General features: G+C 41.3%; 1 long non-coding RNA gene across 1 annotated transcript in view; it reads left to right on the top strand.

Moving 5' to 3' along the window:
• LOC122557516 overlaps positions 1-12,032 on the top strand; it is a 66,259-nt gene extending 54,227 nt beyond the window's left edge. Inside the window, exons 2-3 of the long non-coding RNA XR_006313864.1 lie at positions 9,388-9,569; positions 11,615-12,032. This is a non-coding gene — a long non-coding RNA (uncharacterized LOC122557516). The remainder of the gene's footprint in view (positions 1-9,387; positions 9,570-11,614) is intronic.
• Positions 12,033-16,543: the final 4,511 nt, after the last annotated feature.

Here is a 16,543-nt window from a genome sequence, read left to right as displayed (position 1 = left end):
TTTGAATAACTTTTTCTTTCCTTCCACATTCTGTCAAAGTGATCAAATAGTGGATGCCCTCCCATATCTGTTTAAACGTTAACTGTAAGTGGCTAATAATGAGATGTAATGAGCTCCTCTAATCGGGCAACTCTCCCACTGTTGTCATCTCCCTACTGGGGCAAGCTGCTGACCTTCATTCTTTGGTCCTCCTCGGATCCTTTTGATTTAGATTGCCATCATGTGCTACTGGAGAAGGGGCAAAAAAATTTCTTCTTTCTGAACTTTTCTTAACTTCATAAACAAAGGTCCTATGGTATTGTTCATGGTAAATTGTGTTATGGTTTGTAAATTAATAACTTGTGTTACACCTCGCAGTGCACCTTATATTAATTTGCAGCTAATGTGAAGACCCCTTTAAATTCACCTTTCCACTTAAGTCTACCAAATCAAATTATGGAGGCCAATTAAAGATAAAGTGTTGGTGATAAGGTGAGTTTACAAAGTTAAGTTCCTTGCAATTTTCATTTCCTGGGAGGAAGAAGTGTGAAATCAACAAAATGCTTCTTTTGCCCTTTTTCATGCATGTGACAATATTATTTAATGTGTGACAAAAATCAATCAGATGCTATATTTATAAAGATAAAAGCAGGAGCCACAGTAAAAGCATTGTTCCTTCACGTTTTTGCTGTTGCTTTGTTTATTTTGGTCAACTGAATTTTTAGCGTGGCCAGTTTAAAGGACTAGTTTTTTTTCACAAATAAACAAAATACTAGTTAGACAGGAAAGTGGTGGCTAGCAGTCCTATGACGTGCACATTTGGCTGGAGGGATTTAATTTCATGGTTTTTTCTCAATTTCCCTACCCTGAATTCAGGAAGATGAAAGCACTGACTCACCAGCCCACATTTTGCCACTAATCTTCCCCTCTTATGATCTTTTTGAAAAGTTCAATTATGATAACAACACCTATCTGTTGCATAAGGGCTTTGGGACTCTGGAACAACCTTGTAATGATGACACATTACTGAGCATAAATAGACAGTGTGGGCCAACTTAGAACATGACTACATCAGACTAGAACTTTGGAAAATCTTAAGAGAACATGGATATCAACACACAAATAAGATAGAATTGTCTTTATTCAATGTAACTATGTTAGATTCCAATATGACCATGTTTGTTATGTACAGCAGTACTAGTATTAATGTTTATTAAATAGAGTTACTTTGAAGTCTAAATCAGTTCTGAACTTGCCTTCTTGATCCATCTGTCTTGAACCAAACACTTACTGTGCGGCATCAAACCATGGGATTAAATTACATATCTGTTGGTACTTTTAATGTAACAAAATGTAAATCACAATTGGGTCTATTAATTTCCATTTGTTTATGTTTGCAACAAAAGGTTAGCCTGTATATAGAGTGTGAAACTCCATCCTTTCCCTAAAGACCACGAACAAGAGAACTAAATGTGCAGCAAATGTTTGTTTTAGAAAGAATTTTGTTTTTGCAATGAGCCAGCCAGCTTCAATATCAAATTAATGTGTATGGAATAAGCAGTCTCGCTTTATACTGGAGCTTAGTGACAAATGAATGAAAGAAAACAACAAGTCTGTGTGGTAATTTTAGGTTATAAATGAAATAAACAGATAAGGATTTGACTTGCAAATTGTTATCTGAAAATGCCACTTTAGAGAGAATAAAACTGATTGCTACTTTCGTTATGAGCTGTTTGGTAGGAACATGTATAAGGAGGGAAGGACCTCTGCGAATTGCCAAGTTTTCTGTAAGATTTCTTTGTACTTCAGAAATGTGCTTTCTCAAACATTAGTTCCATCGTACTGTCACTGGTTAATAAGCTGGCATCATAGCAACAGCATGTCTCTAAGGCCACTTTGAGAGTTCCCGGTTTGGAGTATTGAGCGAGACTGAAGCATTTGCTTGAGCAGTGTTACTCCCCAACAGTAACGTCATGTGGTGGGCCCACTGGTAGAGTTCTTTGTGTGGGTCACCTGGTCCCAGGAACAGTGTGAGCTACAGAGAATCTACGAAGAAACACGATAAAGTATAAATGAAAAGAGAAAGAATCAAAACTGGAATATTATTTGACTTATTTTGTTTTGCCACGTTATCACTTGGCACTGTCGGAACCTCGTACAATGTCAATCCTTTAAGTTCAAAGCTATATAATAAGCCCTATTAGAGTATTCTAGGGGGTCAGACTCACTAATGGGTTCAACCCTGTGGGAAATGGTCAGACAACTGCATTGAGAACTGTTAACTTTGTTTGATTGACAGTTTTATGAGCGTGTAATAGGATTATCTGTTAGCGAGTTTTGAGAAGATTTGTAGCTCTGGTTGAGGTCCTGAATGTAGGATTGCTTCGGTTTCATCGTGAAACCGAAGCTTCCAGCACAGCGAGCAAACCTACATCCAAGATTATCTGTTTTTGAAATGGTTTATTAGGATTTGAAGCTTTTTCTCAGTGAGAAAGTTCATTGACAGTTTTATGAACTTGTAAGAAGGGAAATGTCTTTATCAAGGGATTGTTGATTTTTTTATTTGTTCCCTAAGCATTTCAAAGACTTTTCAGTGTTATTCTATGGCTGATGAGTTCTTTTTTAGTGAATACTGGGTGAGTAGGGATGACAAATTCATCAAGGTATGGGAGGTAGAGAGGGGCATAAGATTATTAAAGTTGCATAATGTATAGGGAGGAGCTTTGAGGGCGTTAGGACAGTATCATTTAGGCACAGATATTGGTGTGGGGGTGGGGTGGTAATACATGAGGGACAGGAGACCTAACAGCCATGAATAGAACTGGGCCAGTTTCCCAGTAAATGGAAGTGAGTCTTCCAATGTGCCTACCTTAGTGTCTACAAGTCTCCATTACTACATTGTGATCATTCCCTGAGACAGCTATCCTGTTTCCAGCTTGCACCCGACTTTTCTGGATGAAGATTCCAGGTGAATGGGTTGACTTTACAAAGTCAGGAATGCAATGTTGGGAAAGCTGATTCAAGCTTCATGGTCTGAAGATGAAAATTGAGACCTGCAATGCAGAACCTACCACGGAATATCGCCTTGTCCTCACCAGCTGCTGTACTGCCTGTAGCTGTCGGACAGAACTCAAGAATATGAAATGTGGTTGGTTAATGTCTCTTCCCTTTGCAGTCTAAAGCTACGGGGTAATCAGTACAGTAGTAGCACTTTGGTACAGTAAACTTCAAAACTTTAATCAGGGCTTGAAAGAAACTCTTTCTGAAATAAACTGTTTCCTGTGATGAAAGGGAGAAGGATAAACTGAGTTATAAAGAAAGGCTGGATTGGCTGGGACTTCTTTCACTGGTGCGTAGGAGATTGGGAGGTGACCCTGTAGACATTTATAAAATCATGAGGGGTTTATGGGTAGGTGTCTTTTCTCTAGAATTTCAAGACTAGGGGGTGCATTTTTAACTGAGAGGAAATTTGAAAAAGACACGAGGGGCATTTGTTTTTACACAGATGTGGTTTGTGTGGAGAGAAGTTCCTGAGGAAGTGATGGATGTGGATACAGTTACAGTGTTTAAAAAAAAAACACTTGGATATGTAAATAATTAGGATAGGTTTGGAGGGATGTGAGCAGGCAGATGGGACTAGTTTAGTTTGTGATTGCGATTGGCATGGACTGGTTAGACTGAAAGGTCTGTTCCCATGCTGTGTGACTCTACGACTCTATAAAAGCAACATGCCAGTCACCATCCCTGGGAAGAAGAAGTCAAAGCAGCATAAACATATGAATGCAGTTGGTCTTAGATAATGTGCTGCTGTCTGTAAATTACCACAAGCTACTTTTAATTTAGTGACTTATTAAGAAATCTCACAGCCAATCAAATACTGAAACAATTACTTAAGCTTTACTGTACGTAGTAACCGACATCTGTTTTCTGGGAGAGAGGAGGTAACAGCCATTGGTTAACCTTGCTGCCTGTGACAAATGGACAATTTAGAAATGCCTCCATAAGGAATGCCTTGAGGTGAAAGGGTTAATGGTTGTGTTTCAAATACCTAGCTAACGCTGATTGTAACAAGGCACAGAGAAGCTACTCTTGATAAGAAGGCAAGCTACAGAATTGATGACTTCAGAAGTATAATCAGTTTTGGAGATGAACAGATGTATAGAATTATCAATAATGTCACACCACAAATTTCACAAGAGGGAAAATACTACAAGAATTCAACTTCAAAATTCTTTAGCAGCAGAACTCTAGAGAACCACACTGCACAAGGATCAAACTCTGGACATCCAGAGACAGATGCTGGTGGTTGGAATTGTCACTAAATTCCACCATTAATCAGGCAATTGTTGAGTTGTGAGTCTTAACTTGCTTACTTGAGGTGTCTTATTTTGGTTGTTACATGCAATAAACCTTAAGTAATTGTTTCTGTATTTGTTTGGCTGTAAGATTTCTTAATAAGTCACTGAATTAAAAGTAGCTTGTGGTAATTTACACATTGCAGCACATTACCCAAAACCAACTGCATTCATAAAGCCCATGGATTCAAACATGGGACCCCCTGCCATTATGGTTCAGCAATATCACAAATAATAACCCACAGAGCCATGGGAGAGTTTTAATTAAGTCTAACGTTAGCATCTGTTCAATGTATATCCTTCTTGCCCTTCCACCCCTGAAATCATTGTATATATTATATCCTTTCAAACAAGACATTATAACATACCCACAAAAGGGCAGAAGGCAAACTGTTCTGAAAACTACAGCAATAGTGTTCTACATTGACCTGAAGTTAACCATCTCCTCCTTTATATGGGTCAATCATATTGCCTTTGCTCTGTGCTTCTGTGTACTGATTGAAACGAGTTGAGGAAGTCAATAATCTGTGTTCACAACCTGTTCCCTCCACCAATTAATACATTAATTTCTTGTGTTGTTAAGCCTCTGTACTAGATTTTCATTAGTGACTCAATCACACACCTCTAACATAATGAAGGCAAGTGAAAGTTATTGAAAAAAATGCAGGATTAATATTCAGCAGGCATCCTCAAATTTTTTCAATTTCAAGTTGAGGAGCTGATGTAACCATTTTAAAACCTTTTAATTCTAAACTTTGGAAATAAATTATAGCAGTAATTCCAACTGTAAATTTTGCTACAAAAGAAGACATACTTACTCCATCCATAAACTTTCCTACTGAAATGGGTTCTTTTCTCAGACTCCCCTCACTAAGAGCTACAAATCTTCACTCATTCCCACTGTTTCTCCCCAGAGAAATAACAACCACTTTCATTAATCATTTTTGTAAATGAAAGATTAAAACAGAAAATACTGTTAATGCACAGCAGGTTACATCAGTCAGCATGTAGAGAGAGATAAGAATGTGCCAACATTTGGATGTGTTATGAGAGGCATTTTATTTGATAGAAAGTATTCCTGTGCTGAAATCACAGTACAAAAATAGTCACCATAATCTTACCAGACCACAGGACTTAACAGAAAGGCAAATGGTGGTGATTTAGCCGGAGGGTCACTATACATCAGGCAATGAGAGAGGTGAAGAAGGAGAATCCTTCATGGTAACCCAGCCAGTGCAGGAATTGAACCCACGCAAACTAACCATTCAAGCTAATCAACCCTCAATACAACTCAAATGTGAACAGTGTACAATGTAAAGGCAGGCTTCTACTTTCATTTGGTTTTAATAGATTTTTATTGCTCCTTTAGATTCCTCTTGATTCATTTGGTAACTAAAGGACTTTGCCTGAACTCTTCCACACACCATGCCTCTAAATCAGATAGTTTCAAAGACAATGCCTCTCACTAGTTTACAGTCCCATAGGCATTGATTCCCATTGGTGTATCGTTCCACAAATATTGCCTCTCACTGGCACATCATATTATTAACTCATATTGTTAAATGTTGTACCAACAGGTGCATGCACATCAATTATTCCATTTGTGTGCTTATTTGTGCATCCAAAATTCCAATCTGTAATTGCACAAATAATGCTAGGATTATGTTTATTTTTAAAATTCTGTAATAAAATGTCATCAACTTATCATTTATTAATTATGAAGCTTGAGATGAATAATCATATGGGTCTTGAGTTTCTTCTCAATGTCAGTTACATCATAGTCATCCTATGGTCCCACCAAATCACCTGAAAAATCTCTCATCCATAGCATCAGTTCCTATTGGTACTCTGCCCATTGGAAACATGGAGAACAGGAGTAGGAGGAGGCTATTCAGCCCTTTGAGCCAAGCATTTGAGGCTTTCTTTGTGTTACTTTTACAGGAAACCTTGGAGAGCTTCAAAAGAAAAAAAGGCTGTTCATCTTGCACCGGTGGCTCTGGTGTGGTGTCATAAAATCCTCAAAAATGCGAACAGGACTTGACAAGGTAGATGCAGGAAGTAGGTTTCTGATGACAGGCAATTCCAAAACCAGGGGTCACAGGCTAAGGAGATGGGGTAAACAATTTACAACTGAAAGGAGGAGAGATTTCTTCACTCAGAGAGAGTTGTGAGCCGATAGAATTCAAGGCCAAAATATTGCATGATTTCAACAAGGAGTTGGATATAGAACTTTTAGGTCTAAAGGGATTAAAGGATATTGAGGAAAAAACAGGAACAGGCTATTGAGTTGGATGATCAAGCATGATCATAAAGATGCTGCTGAAAATGTGTTGCTGGAAGAGCGCAGCAGGTCAGGCAGCATCCAGGGAACAGGAGAATCGACGTTTCGGGCATAAGCCCTTCTTCAGGAATGAGGAAAGTTTGTCCAGCAGGCTAAGATAAAAGGTAGGGAGGAGGGACTTGGGGGAGGGGCGTCGGAAATGCGATCGTTTGAAAGAGATCAAGGTGAGGGTGATAGGTCAGACGGGGGTGGGGGCGGAGAGGTCGGGAAGAAGATTGCAGGTTAGGAAGGCAGTGCTGAGTTCGAGGTGGCCATCTGTGTTGTACGTATTTTGAACTGGTCCTCCTGGGAGCAGATGCGGCGGAGACGAAGGAATTGGGAGAATGGGATGGCGTTTTTACAGGGGGCAGGATGGGAGGAGGTGTAGTCCAGGTAGCTGTGGGAGTCGGTCGGTTTGTTCTACTACAGGAGGACCACTGGTCCTTACCTACCACCCCACCAATCTCCATGTACAGCGCATCATCCGCCGTCATTTCCGCTACCTCCAAACGGACCCCACTACCAAGGATATATTTCCCTCCCCTCCCCTATCAGCATTCCGTAAAGACCACACCCTCCGTGACTCCCTCGTCAGATCCACACCACCCACCAACCCAACCTCCACTCCCGGCACCTTCCCCTGCAACCACAGGAGGTGCAAGACTTGCGCCCACACCTCCCCCCTCACCTCCCTCCAAGGCCCCAAAGGAAGCTTCCATATCCACCACACCTCCGCACACATCATCTATTGCATCCTCTGCACTCGATGTGGCCTCCTCTATGTTGGGGAGACAGGCCGCCTACTTGCAGAGCGTTTCAGAGAACACCTCTGGGACACCCGGACCAACCAACCCAACCACCCTGTGGCTCAACACTTCAACTCCCCCTCCCACTCCACCAAGGATATGCAGGTCTTTGGACTCCTCCATCGCCAGACCAGAACAACACGACGGTTGGAGGAAGAGCGCCTCATCTTCCGCCTAGGAACCTTCCAACCACAAGGGATGAACTCGGATTTCACCAGTTCCCTGGTGATCAGCCATTTTCTCTTTTGAAGATTTCCAAGGCTTCCTGCAAGTGTAACAAGAAAAAAAGCCTCACACTCCTACCTCTTTCTTTCACACGACCTTCACACCATGATCAGTTTGACACCTACAGAGAGCTGCTACCGGCACGAACACTTTCACACCCAGGACTGATCAGGTGTAAATAGGAGAGAAAACACATCGTGAGAGCAGGCAAGAGTAACATCACACTATTCTCAACCCCTTTCCCATCTCTGGGTACCATCACACTTTTCATCCTCTTAAAGAAATGCTTGTATTACCAACCCTTCACTCCATAATATCAATCTGGCTGTTAACAATTCAAGACAGAGATTGATCAAGTTCTAGATATTAAAGATATAGGAAAATCAACTAATCTCATCGAATGGCAGAGCAGACTTGCTAAATCAAATGGCCCACTCCTGCTTCTCACTTTACAATTCCCATGCAAAGTTCCAGACTTTTCCCAACATCCTCACCCTCCACAATTTCATCTTCACATCACAAAGCTTTCCAACTTTCAAATACAGTGGGCACTGATTTTGTGATTTTTAAAAATTTATGGCCACAAATTGTATATTGGGAAATCACCGATTTATTTAGCTTCAGACTTCACTACATAGGTGAGGTTTCTCAGGCCGCCAAAGTGATATGCTTTGGTGTCACCCAGTGATGTGCTTCGGTGTCACCCGGTGATGTGCTTCAGTGTCACCTGGTGATGTGCTTCGGTGTCACCTGGTGATGTGCTTTGGTGTCACCCAGTGGTGTGCTTTGGTGTCACCTGGTGATGTGCTTTGGTGTCACCTGGTGATGTGCTTCGGTGTTACCTGGTAATGTGTTTTGGTGTCACCCAGAGATGTGCTTCGGTGTCACCCAGTGATGTGCTAGGAAGACAGCACGACTGGAGTGCTGTTGCTGTAGTGCAGTTAAGCAGTCAATGAAGGCATCTGACAATCTAGCCACTGATGGCCCTTGCATTGGTGAATGAGGAGACAGATTAGTTGGCATCGCAACTGAGTTGGATGCCCTGGGGCTGGAACTGCTTCCAGTTCATATCCATCAGCTATTGCTCGCTTGCCAACTTGTGTACCATGGATGTGTCAACATGTAACTTGGGAAATATAGCTATCCTGCAAGAGTCCCCAGTTCTGACCCTCAGCTGCCTAAGGGTGATAGCCAGCTACATGTTAGAAGGAATCCATTTCCTTCAAGATTTCTGTCCTGACAGCTCCCAAGTTCACATTGCTCAGGTCTTTAGCACAGCTATTCACAAAGAGAGACCCCACACAGACTGATATTAACAAACAAGGGGCATTATATTGATGTTGGTTAGCTTTGAGGCTCCCATCTGAAATAGGTGGGTGGCGTACCAGCCATTGAAAATAATGTTGCCAAACAACATGGTGGGATGGGAGTAGGAAGGGTGGTCATCCAGTTCATTTTTAAAATGAATTTTCACTTTTTCCAAATCCCTTATAATCTAGTTTCTGTTAGGTAAAATTAGTTAAATGTCCCTCATAATCTATCCGCATTCCCAGTGCTGGTGGGGGTAAGCCTCCTCATAACCTACAGTTGCCTTGGTGCTGTTTTGTCATCATTATCTGAAAAATATGGAAGAAAATAACATTTGGTCTGCCCAAGTGCAGTTATTGCATTAAATGCAAATTTCCTCGATTTCTTTGAACAGTGCAATCTTAAACCTGTGAAAGACCTTCATGGCTCATTTGCAAAGCGGATTTAGGCTTGGCTACTCTTCATTCCTCCAGTCGTTGTCGGACAGGGGACAACAATTCCATCAGCCTCAGTGAATCACAATCTCTTTCATTTCAGTCCAAGATAATGTCCTGCTCGTGAAAGTCCTCCTTAAAGGTACTTTGTCATTTCTTCTTCTACCTGGTGGAGATTCATTCAATGATTGTTCTGGTGAGGATATTGTCCGGAGGATGAAATATATGTCTAGCCGGTCTCTGTCATTTCACAGACTGAGACATTTGCAGAGCAGTGATATTAAATGACACCATTTCCTGGGTGTGTGTTACACCTACAATCAGTGTAATATTACACTGAGTGAGTTAGATACTTTAATAGCTCCCCAGTCCTTTAGAGCTATGTAAGTGAGGAGTCAATAAGCTGGAGAGGACACGAAGTCCAGTTTCCTAATTATAGCCTTCCAAGGAACTTTTATTAACTCCGTCCTTCACATCTTTCAATATACTGACACCCCACACTTCATTTTAACTGTTCCCTCTCTGGGATTGCCAAACTGCTCCCAAACCTATCCTCAGATTGATTTGGTCCTGAAGTTAGATTTTCCTATGGGCATACCAGTCCTCGATCTCATAATAGAGGGATTGATACACATGAATTGGCCTAGCAGTCTGAAACACTCTCCCAGTTAATAACCTCCCTCCCCTTCCCCCTTGCTTCAATGCCAGTGACTATTTCCAATAATTTACATTTTGTTATTATTTAGAATTTTGAGATGTTCTCAATCATGTGAGAACCTTTGCCAATGATGGGGAACCATGCTTATGCCATGAATTAACAATACAAAAGTCACCAATGCTGAGTTTTTAGTTTCCTAATTAAAATATATATTTCTTTTTCCTCTTCTTCTAATACATCATCACCAAGTGATAACTGATCACTAAGCCTGTTCTCAGGCTCTGCTATTGATGCTCCAAGTGTGGTTTCTGGAAAATGTAAGCGCACAGTTCGGTGACATAATTCCCCACAGCCTCTGAGGGATATCGGCTAAGCTTTATTTGGTGTCTCACCACAACAATATCAATAAATTAGAAACTCACCATGTGTGGAATCACAGTGCCCAAATGTGCTTTCTACATAATGAATGCACTGTAGGTCACTACTCCCATTATTTGCTTCACGTATCAGAGAACTGAGAATTTATCACTTTCAGAAATCAAAATATTTCAACCATGTCAGATAGACTCATGTCAAAGCAGAATATTCCATTGCCAAGAGATCTCAAATGCAGAGCCTGGTGTTGATGCAGAGAACACTTGATTGTAATGCAAGAAGCATGCAGTTTGAGTTAAAACAGCACAGAGCCTCTCTGTAATTCTGTAGTGGGAACTGAGAACACTGAGCCATTGCTCTTTCATTGTGTACATGCTCCCTCTGCATTTGAGGCTGGGAATGAATGTCTAAATAGTGCAGCCACACTAAGCAAATGACCTAACAATCATTCTGCACAAACATGTTTAAAAACAGATTTATTGCTTCTCGCATTTTGGTTAGATCTCACAGAACATCGTAGGTACCCATCGTAAACTGCACAAGTAGAAGAAGCAAAGAGGAGGCTCCACTATTTTTTCTGTCTGTTAAAGCAGACATGCAGAAGTAAAGGTTTCTGACACTCTTTGAGAGATCATGGCCTACAAATGAGGATCATGTCAGATTTAATTCTATAAATGCACTCCAGTTCAGTAGAGAAATATATGATAGCCGACTGTGCCAGTTTCAATTTGAGCTGAGGGGAATTGTGGTAACGTTTACAGCTCTGCATCTACAGAATTTACTAAGAATATGTCACATTCAGAAGAACATATAATTTCAATGTTTGCCACCTGAAAGTTGGACACTTTATTTCTTCATTTTTCTGCCTTTATATTCTATGTTTTGGTTAATTTTTCTGCGTTTTAAAATGGCACTGGAGAATGGTGACACTATTAACATTTCTCAATATACTTTGTAACAAAATACACATGACAATCAAATAAATTAATTAAATCAAAGACGCACATCAAAGCAATTTATGTTGGTACCTAAATAACAAAGAAAGTAAGAACAATGTTGATCATTAAAAATAGTTAAATATATTTCAACTTGTGTCAATTTATAAATAAAAACAAGTGCCATGATATTTATTTTGAAATTTTGTGGTTTTACAGACACAAAGATAAAACGCCAGCATTTTCCTGCTGTGAAGTTACCGATGAAAATTATCTTGTTTCCAAAACTAAAATACTGAAGACAAATGTGGACGCATGCTGAAGAAACAATCTGAATACACACCCTGAAGACAAACCCCTGGGGAAACAACCCTCAAAATGATTATTTAAGATGTGGAACAGGACACTTGGAAAATCATTATATGATAAAGCTTATTCAACATGGATTAATGAAAGGAAAAACATGCTAGGCAAATGTTGGCACTTTTTTGGGATGTAATTAACAAGATGAATAAGGGGTTCCAGTACAATGTTATGCAAATTATTTTCAAAAAACATTTGAATAGATGCCACTGGAGAGGCTTTTTCATAAAATTAAAATAAAAATAGTTACAAGACTCATTCAAAAGGCTGAATGGCCTCCTCTGCACCATAACAGTGATGTGATTCTGTGAAATTAAGACTCATAGGATTGGAGGTAATAGATCACAATGGGATGAGGATTTAGTAATGGACATAGAAAGGTGTGGGAATAAGCAGGTTATTTTGAATTGGCAGGCTACCATAAAGGCAAAAGTGAGGATTGCAGATGCGGAGATTAGAGTGGCGCTGGAAAAGTACAGCATGTCAGGCATGCTTCCTGATGAAGGGCTCCTGCCCGAAACGTCGATTTTCCTGCTCCTCAGATGCTGCCTGACCTGCTGTGCTTTTCTAGCGCTACTCTAATCTTGAGGCTACCATAAAATCAATACTTGAGCCTTAGATATTTCCAATCCATAATTCATGTGAAAAGATTAAGTGTACTTATTGGAGTTTAAAAATTAAGTGGGAAATTAAATGGTGAGCAGATTGCAAAGAGGATATATCAGGTTATAAACAGGTTCAGTGGAATCTAGCAGATAAAATAAATCTGGGAAAATGTGAAGTTATCCACATTGATGGAAAAAATTAAAAAGAGACTTTTTTTTGAATGAGACTGGGAAATTGATTGATTGATTTATTGTCATCACATGTACAGAGATACAGTGAAAAGTGTTGTTTTGTGAGCTATAAAGGCAGATCGCACTATACAAATTGCATCAGGCTAGCAGAACAGAGTGCAGAATACAGTGTTACAGCCACAGGGAAGGTGCAGGGAGAGAGAGAGAGAGATCAGAGTTAGTATTTGAGCGGTCCATTCAAAAGTCTGATAACAGTAGGGAAGAAGCTGTTTTTGAATCTGTTTGTACACGTTTTCAAGTTTTTATATCTTCTGCCTGATGGAAGAGGGTGGGAGAGGATATAACTGGGGTGGGAGGGGTTGTTGATCATTGTTGGTAGCTTTCCTGAGGCAGTGGGAAACTTTTGCATTCAGGAGTGAACCGGGAGGGACAGGCTGTACATGTATTTGGAAAGGCAAGGACTGATTAGGGATAATCAACATGGCTTTGTGCAGGAGAAATCATGTCTCACAAACTTGATTGAGTTTTTTCAGGAAGTAACAAAGAGGATTGATGAGGGCAGAGCAGTAGATGTGATCTATATGGACTTCAGTAAGGCATTCGACAAGGTTCCCCATGGGAGACTGATTAGCAAGGTTAGATGTCATGGAATACAGGGAGAACTAGCTATTTGGATACAGAACTGACTCAAAGGTAGAAGACAGAGGGTGGTGGTGGAGGATTTTTGCAAGGTTTGTGAAAGTTTGTAGCTCAGGTTGAGTTTTAGGGTGTAGGTTTGCTCGCTGAGCTGTAGGTTTGATATCCAGACGTTCCATTACCTGGCTAGGTAACATCATCAGTGGCGACTTCCAAGTGAAGCGAAGCTGTTGTCTCCTGCTTTCTATTTATATGTTTGTCCTGGATGGGGTTCTTGGGGTTTGTGGTGATGTCATTTCCTGTTTGTTTTCTGAGGGGTTGATAGATGGTATCTATATCTATGTGTCGAGGGAGAGAGGGTGGTGTCTTTTTGTGGCTAGCTGGTGTTTGTGTATCCTGGTGGCTAACTTTCTTCCTGTTTGTCCTACATAGTGTTTGTGGCAGTCCTTGCATGGAATTTTGTAGACGACATTGGTTTTGTCCATGGGTTGTACTGGGTCTTTTAAGTTTGTTAGTTTTTGTTTGAGAGTGGAGGGTTGTTTTTCAGACTGGAGGCCTGTGACCAGTGGAGTGCCACAAGGATTGGTACTGAGTCCTCTACTTTTTGTCATTTACATAAATGATTTGGATGCGAGCCTAAGAGGTACAGTTAGTAAGTTTGCAGATGACACCAAAATTGGAGGTGTAGTGGACAGCTAAGAGGGTTACTTCAGATTACAACAGGATCTTGACCAGATGGGCCAATGGGTTGAGAAGTGGCAGATGGAGTTTAATTCAGATAAATGCGAGGTGCTGCATTTTAGGAAAGCAAATCTTCACAGGATTTACTTAATGGTAAGGTCCTAGAGAGAGTTGCTGAACAAAGAGACCTTGGAGTGCAGTTTCATAGCTCCTTGAAAGTGGAGTCACAGGTAGATAGGATAGTGAAGAAGGCATTTGGTATGCTTTCCTTTATTGGTCAGAGTATTGAGTACAGGAGTTGGGAGGTCATGTTGCGGCTGTACAGGACATTGGTTAGGCCACTGTTGAAATATTGCGTGCAATTCTGGTCTCCTTCCTATTGGAAAGATGTTGTGAAACTTGAAAGGGTTCAGAAAAGACTTACAAGGATGTTGCCAGGGTTGGAGGACTTGAGCTATAGGGAGAGGCTCAACAGGCTGGGGCTGTTTCCCTGGAGCGTCGGAGGCTGAGGGGTGACCTTATAGAGGTTTACAAAACTATGAGGGGCATGGATAGGTAAATAGGCAAAATCTTTTCCCTAGGGTCAGGGAGTCCAGAACTAGAGGGCATAGGTTTAGAGTGAGAGGGGAAAGATATAAAAGAGACCTACGGGCAACTTTTTTCACACAGAGGGTGGTACATGTATGGAATGAGCTGCCAGAGGATGTGGTGGAAGCTAATACAATTGCAACATTTAAGAAGCATTAAGTATATGAATAGGAAGGGTTTGGAGGGATATGGGCTGGGTGCTGGCAGGTGGGACTAGATTGGGTTGGGATATCTGGTCGGCATGGACGGGTTGGACTAAAGGGTCTGTTTCCATGCTGTACATCTCTATGACTCTATTAGAAAAACCTAGGTGTCATTCTCAATGAATTACTGAATATTAACAAGCAGTTACAACAAGCAAGACAAATGATATCATAAAGGAGTGTAAGTATAGCATAAAGAAGTTTCAACTTAACTTATGCAAGGCACAGTGAGCTACAACTGGACTGCTCCATTCATCTCCTTATTTCAGGGGAGGTGATGGTGAATGGTATTATTGCCAGAATATTAACTCAGAAACTCAGATAATAATCTGGGGACCCGGCTTCACATCCTGTCATGGCGGAATTAAGAATTTACTGATTACCCTGAAATCATGGTCAATTGTCAGAAAAACCTATCTGGCTCATTAGGGAAGGAAATCTGCCAAACTCTCACCTGTTCTGGACGACATGTGACTCCAGCAATGTGGTTGACTCTCAACTGCCTTCTGAAATGGCCTGGCAAGCCACTCAGTTGTATCAATCTCTATGAAGTCTCAACAAAGGAATAAAACCAAATAGACCATCTGGCACCTAGGCACTTGGCAAAAAAATGGCAGAAACAGGCCTGGTGCCAAAATTGGGAGAGGTGCCTCGAAGACTAGTCAAGCAACAGCCTGGAGATAGTCACACTCATGGAATCATACCTTACAGACAAGACAACATCATCACCATCCCTGCGTATGTCCTGACTCGCCAGCAGTACAGACAGAGCAGAGGTAGCAGTATAGTGGTATACAGTCAGGAGGGAGTTGCCATGGGAGCCCTCAACATTGACTCTGGATCCCATGAAGTCCCATAGCTTCACATTAAACGTGGATAAGGAAACCATGTACTGTCCTGCCTTGGCTGATGAATCTATACTCCTTCATGTGGAATAACCTTAATGGTGGCAAGGACACAAAGTGTACCCTGGATGGGAGATTTCAATGTCCATCACCAAGCATGGCATGGCAGCAACACTGGGCCCTTAACAGCAGCACAACCTGCAAACTCGTGTCCTAGCTTGACCCTCGCTCAACAATTACTGTCAAGCCAGGAGATTAACTTTAGTTCAATAGAGACGACAGGAAGGCAGGCCAGGAACAGCACCAGGCATATCTAAAAATGAGGAGTCAACCCAGTGAATTTACCAAAACTGACTACTTGCATGCTGAACAGCATAAGCAGCAACAGATAGACCGAGCTAAGCGATCCCACAACCAATAGATCAGAACTAAGCTCTGCAGTCCTGCCACATCCAGTTGTGAATGGTGAAGACAATAAAACAACTCACTGGAGGAGGAGGCTCCACAAATATCTCCATCCTCAATGACAAAAGAACCCAACACATCAGTGCAAGGTGTATTTGCAGCAATCTTAGAGTCATTGTCATAGAATCATAGAGATGTCCAGCACTGAAACAGACCCCTTGGTCCAACCTGTCCATGCCGACCAGATATCCCAACCCAATCTAGTCCCACCTGCCAGCACCTGGCCCATATCCCGCCACATGCTTCCTATTCATATACACACCCAGATGCCATTTAAATGTTGCAATTGTACTAACCTCCACCACTTCCTGTAGCAGCTCATTCCATACATGTACTACCATCTGCATGAAAAAGTTGCCCCGTAGGTCTCTTTTATATCATTCTCCTCTCACCCCAAAACCTATGCCCTCTAGTTCTGGACTTCCCCAACTCATGATTTTATAAACTTCTATAAGGTCACCCCTCCACCTCCGATGCTCCAAGCAAAACAGCCGCAGCCTATTCAACCTGTCCTTTGGAGCTATGAACCTGCACTCCAAGGTCTCTTTGTTCAGACCACACTGATCAAAA

Source organism: Chiloscyllium plagiosum, chromosome 15 (genome assembly GCF_004010195.1).
Source record: "Chiloscyllium plagiosum isolate BGI_BamShark_2017 chromosome 15, ASM401019v2, whole genome shotgun sequence".
Lineage (NCBI taxonomy): Eukaryota > Metazoa > Chordata > Chondrichthyes > Orectolobiformes > Hemiscylliidae > Chiloscyllium > Chiloscyllium plagiosum.
This window is presented reverse-complemented; position numbering and strand designations above follow the sequence as displayed.